The 6,002-nt window shown below is 37.9% G+C and overlaps 1 protein-coding gene across 1 annotated transcript in view; it reads right to left on the bottom strand.

Annotated features, from left to right (window-relative positions):
• The window catches only part of LOC106523697 (gastrula zinc finger protein XlCGF57.1), a gene marked incomplete at its 5' end in the record, with an annotated part of 15,366 nt that overhangs the window by 6,761 nt on the left and 2,603 nt on the right, over positions 1 to 6,002 (bottom strand).

A 6,002-nucleotide genomic window follows, 5' to 3' on the forward strand; every position in this document is an offset into this window, starting at 1 on the left:
ACACACACACACACACACGCACACACACACTCCACCCCCCACCAGAATTAAGGTGTGGGGGGTTAGACCTCCTGAACCTAATAGATCAGTTGCTTCTGGGAACTTTGTGTTGTTTAGTACCAACAATACAAAGCAATACTACAAAAAACGCATCTGTTTGGATTTATCATTTAAATCTCTAGCAAGATTCTCAACATGGGAAATTCTCCCCACCACCTTTAAAAGAATACAAGAATGCAAGATACAAATCTGAATTTTCATATTAATGCAACAAATATAAATACAACCCCATCTCCCCCCAAATCAATAACCATTAGTAGGTACTGGCACTCAAAATGTAGAATTCACAACAGGTAGTTTTTTTACTCAAACACATTGTTTTGGTGTAAAAACAAAGCACTGATATTAGGGGTCGACCGATATTTTTGGCCGATATTTGCATTTTTCCTCCCTTATGTATCGGTATCGGCCAATACGTCTGTCCGTTCGGCCGATACGTTTGTCCTTTCTGTCAGTCCATTCTTTGGGTCATGTGAGCGCATGTTGCCGCCCCTCCCTCGGCTGCTAATGTTGTGAGACAGAGTGCTAACAACAATAAGGGTGAGTTACGAACTTTTAATGTGTTTTAACTGTCTAATTTCACTGTGTCTGACCTCTGTGTCGGACTATGAGCGTTATAGAGAACAGCTGTGTGTTTAAGTTTCACTTTCGTGGATGGGAGCGCCATGTTTTTTTACTTTCACTATGAAACCAAACTGTAATCAGGGTGTCCGCATTGTTTTTCTTTTAAAAATGCTGGAACTGCTCACAGGAGGCATAGAACACCTCTATTCTTCTCCCTGCTGGATAAAAATAAAAAGCTCTCTGTCTTTTCTCACTGTTACATTCATAAGAGCGAGTAAAGCGCTGCCGTTCATGTAAACGTGAACCAGGCAGACGCTGCTCAGATCACGTTTGCTCTGACTGCAGTATAAAAGTCGTGATGCAGGTTTTCTTCAGTGTACATTTCAAACTGTGATCTAAAGTTAATGTCAGCTGGTTTAAATGCATTTTTTGCCCGGTGTAAAAAACAAGCGCAGACTGAGAGCGCTGCGTGTGTGTGTGAAGTCCTCACAAAGATAGAAAGATGTATGTGTGTCTCTCCTTTTTCTCTGTGTTTCTCTGTTTTCTTTAGGTCTGTAGCTGTTTTTGCATCAAAAATGCTGGCATATTAAAAAAAAATCATTTTATCTTATGTAAAACAATATATTAATCTGATTAATTTACAAAGAAAAACTGAATGTTTAGCGCTAGATAAAATAAATCATTAATTTTTTTATTTTTTATTTTATTTTTTAAAGAAATGGCTGAAAGAAGAAATTCTGTGTGGCAGCACTTAATATAGCGTGCAACAGACAAGCCTCAGTTAATAAATGTTTTTGTTTGTTTGTTTTGTTTTAAATTGAGACCTGTGTAACATTTGTTATCATTCTTATTTTATCATGTTAATGGAGAAAGAAAAGGCAATATCGGCTTCAAGAATTGGCCAAAAAATAAAATTGGCTGCACGTATCAGCAAATTGGTTAGACTGATGTAAAAAAAATCGGTATCAGTATCGGCCTTCAAAAACCTGTATCGACCGATCTCTAACTGATATTCCTCAAATGTTTACAAGATACAGTGGTTTTGGGTCAAGGACTGGAGGACCCATTGGAACCTTGGGGCTCTTCATTTACACTAATACCTAGGATTATGAACAAAAAAATCCTGGGTGTGTAGATAACCCATTAGTGCAAAACCCAATTAATATATGGCAGGACATGAATAAGTACTATGGAAAAAACCTCACTATTTCTTATTTGACACCAATTATAAACAATGGGGAATTTATTCCTGGTATTAAAAGAGGTGTATTTCAAAGATGGTTTGTGACTGGTATGAGAGTGATAGGTGACTTACTCATTGATGGTATCTTTATGCCATTCTCACAAGTACAAGATAAATATAAACTTCCACAGAAAGATTTTATGCATACTTATAAATCAGACATTTAATTTACTCATATCTTAAGTCACCGCAAGACAATTCAAATGAACCCAATGGAGGGGTTTTGCTCAACTATAAGCTTAAAAAAAGGGTTCATTGGACATTGTTACAGTCATATACAGGAATACAATGGACATAATATAGAAAAACTTGTTAAGAACTGGGAAAACGATCTTAAAGGAAAATATAATGAACAATCGTGGAAAAAGTGTATTCAATTAACTCGCTTTTTCTTAGTAACAAACATAAAGAAATGCAATATCGAATACTTCAGACAGCAGAGGTCTCTTCAAGTTTTGAATATAATAGATCCAAACAGCTCATCGTGTTCTAAACGTAAATCAACAGATGGTACCTATATGCATATGTTCTGGGATTGCTCAAAAATATCACAATTTTGGGGATGTTTAACAAAAGAGATAAGTGGAATATTGAAATGTAGGATTTGTAAAGATCCGGGTCAATTCATACTAGGTTTATCTTCCATAAAAGCAACTATGGACAACGATAAACTAACGTTGTTGAATAAATTTTTATTTGTTGCCCGTAAACGTATATTATTGAATTGGATTAATGAAAAGCCTCCTAATCTGGCTCAGTGGTATAAATAAATTTTTAAAATATTACCATTAGAGAGGCTTAGTGCAAGATTAAGGAACAATGAGGATATTTTTTAAGCATATGGCGACCCCTAGTGGAACATTTACCCCAAGATTTACAAGATATTATTCAGAGAGGAGGGGATACAGTACGTTTATATGGCCAAGATATGTAGGAGATGTTTAGGTTTTTTAAAGGGAATGTTTTTTGTTTGTTTATTGTACCACCTTTTTTTATTATTTTGATTTGTAATTTTTATTACTATTACACTGTAAGCTCAGACTTCTGTGTTCTGTGTTCTCTGTTCTGTAAAACAAGAAAAATTCAATAAAGTGTGATTAATAAAAAAATGGAGCATTTGTATTTACAGTACATATAGAACAGAGCTATGATACACTGTGAGGTTTTGCACCATCTCACTCAGACTCAAAAGGCAAGGCAGTAGTAGTGAGTTTTTAAATGAGACTTGAAGACAGCGAGGGAAGGAGACTGACATGTAGTGGTAGATCATTCCACAGTTTTGGACCTGCTACAGAAAAGGATCTGTCACCTCTCAGTTTGAGACGAGAGTTAGGAACGTTCAGAAGCAGCTGACCAGATGATCTAAGATGTCAAGAAACCTGGCTGGACCAACCATCCCAAGAGTTGGAATCAGGCCAGCAGAGCCTCCCTTTGATCCCCAACAGAGAGAAGAATGTGACAGGAAAAGGAGCCACAAGAGGGACCGAGACGCAGGCCAGAAGGAAAGGAGGATCAAGAAGAAGAAAGAGAGTAACAAGGAGTAATAAATATTAATGTTGATCAATTTTAATGCTGGCAAATAAATAACAAGAGTAATAATTATATGCTTAATTGCAAAGTATGATTTAAGTAATGTACTGTAATAATCAATGTGTTTTTAATGTAAGATGGTGATTTAGGAAGATGTGTTATTGTACAGTATGCCTGAAAATGAAGGAAGGGTGTGTGTGCTATTTTGAACGGTAGAAAAGACAAACAGTACTTCTGCAAAACAGAAATAGCAGAAGTGGGGTTTTTCTGGAATGTCCCAGAGGCCCTGTGGTGAAAAACAAAGTGGTTTTGACTCGCCACAAAAAGTCCCTTACAGTTCTATTACCAGAATCAGCAAGATTATTTCATTCTGGGAAGTACAAAAGAGCCCGTGGTGGAAATTCCCAATCTTACCACAGAATGGTGAAGAAGGGGATGAGCAGGACCATAAAGAGTATAAAAGAAGAGCAGTTTCAGCAGTACACTCGTCTTCTGGCCCCGACTGGAGAAGAGTCAGCAAGAAGGCGAGGACAGCCCAAGAAGAGGCGCAAGCAGATCCAAGAAGACATCTCATCTGGGTCACGCTGACACACTTCTCTCCAGCGATCTACAGACCGAAGACCAGATTAAACCAGCCCAGTTCTGAGAAGTCTTTTTAGGCAACAATCTGATGCTTTTCATGGAGGTAATGCCAACACTGCTTCAACCTGTCCTGCCATCCCAAATTAACAGAAAATGCCACACAACCTAGTCATAAAGTTAGGTCAGCGCCTTAGAGCTCCAGATTTCTATTTGACAGGATGGGTTTTAACTTGGACAGTCTCCTCAGCTGAAAAAAGCAGGATTTAACATTGGAGTTTACATGACTGTTTAATTTCAAGTATGGATCCATTTTTACGCCTAGGTTGGTGACAAGTTGTTTTTCAAATGGGGCCAGAGTGGAAAGGTCAATGCTAGTGTTACTGTTTGTGTTATTAGCTGGAAACAGAATGACTTCTGTTTTCTTCTCATTAAAGTTTAGCAAGTTTAAAGCCATCCAATCCCTGATGTCAGCCAGGCAGTCAAGAAGAGGTTGGATGCAGTGTGGGCCAGCCTGTTTCAGAGGAAAGTAAATTTGACAGTCGTTCACATAAAGATGAAATGGTATGCCATGTTTATGAAAAATTGCACCTAATGGCAGTAAGTATAAGGAAAAAAGAAGGGGTCCCAGGATACAGCCCTGTGGTACTCCCCATTGAAGTGGTGCTGATGAGGACTTAAGTCCTTGATGTTAACACAGAAGTGTCTGTCTGTCAGGTAGGACTTAAAACAATTGAGGGCTGAACCAGTGATACCCACCTCCTTCTCCAGCCTAGAAATGAGGATGTTATGATCAATGGTGTCAAAGGCTGATGTGAGGTCTAGCAGCACAAGGAGGACAGATTCATCAGAGTCTAGAGCTAAAAAGATGTCATTAAACACCTTCAACAGAGCAGACTCAGTGCTGTGATGGGATCTGAAGCCTGACTGAAATGTCTCCAAAATTTTGTGATCCTCCAAGAAAGGTTTTAACTGAGTGTCCACTACTTCTTTCAAGAGCTTTGACAGAAATGGCAGTTTGGCATTAATGGCAATTTCGTAGGGGAAACACTGCTCCTGAACACTCAAAAGCTGCGAACTCCTGAACACTCAGAAACTGCAAACTCCTGAACACTCAGAAGCTGTAAACTCCTGAACACTCAGAAGCTGTAAACTCCTTAACACTCAGAAGCTGTAAACTCCTTAACACTCAGAAGCTGTAAACTCCTTAACACTCAGAAGCAGCAAACTCCTTAACACTCAGGAGGTGGGAGTTTATCCAACCTGTTGTCATGTGCAGAATCAGATATTCTTTCAGAAAAAAATTGAAAAAGCATTGTCCTTTGGATGACAAAGTTCTGTAAACAGGTGGGGGTTCCTTCCATAACAAAAGTAATGAGCGTCGATCATTCTCAGATAGCAAGAATGCACAAATTCACTTCAATTTTAATTCAATTCATTTTATTTAAATAGCTCAAAGTCACAACATACGTTGTCTCAGGGCACTGTACTTAAAAAGAACAATCTAAAGAAGAAACCAGCAGATTGTGTTGAATCACTTCATCACAGTCTCCCATCCTGAGCAAACGGTGGAGAGGAAAAACTCCCTGCTAATCAGGAAGAAACCTCCAGCAGAACCAGGCTCAGGACAGGAGACCATCTGCCTCGACCHGCTGSTTGGAGGACAGGAAAGAGACACAGKCAAACACAGAAGAACTGGTGGAATTGTGGTGGAACTGTTGCTCTTTGTAGGTTTATGTTTCTTTATGATATTTAATGTGAAATTCAATTCTAAAACTTTAATTAAAAAAAGGATAACTTTATTAATGTGAGATTCTATGATTTACACGTAAATGTTTTTTTCTTGGTAAATACCTTACAAAAATAATTTAACGTTCTATTGAACCACAGCTATTTGTTTTATTAGTGAAAGTAAAATAACAGCCATTCTTTATTTTTAAATTACTGTATCTATTTATTTGTTAAATTATTTTTCAGTCACTTTTTAGGTTAACAAAAAAATTGTGATATTAATCGACATCGGAAG

Source organism: Austrofundulus limnaeus, unplaced genomic scaffold (assembly GCF_001266775.1).
Source record: "Austrofundulus limnaeus strain Quisiro unplaced genomic scaffold, Austrofundulus_limnaeus-1.0 Scaffold163, whole genome shotgun sequence".
NCBI classification, from domain to species: domain Eukaryota; kingdom Metazoa; phylum Chordata; class Actinopteri; order Cyprinodontiformes; family Rivulidae; genus Austrofundulus; species Austrofundulus limnaeus.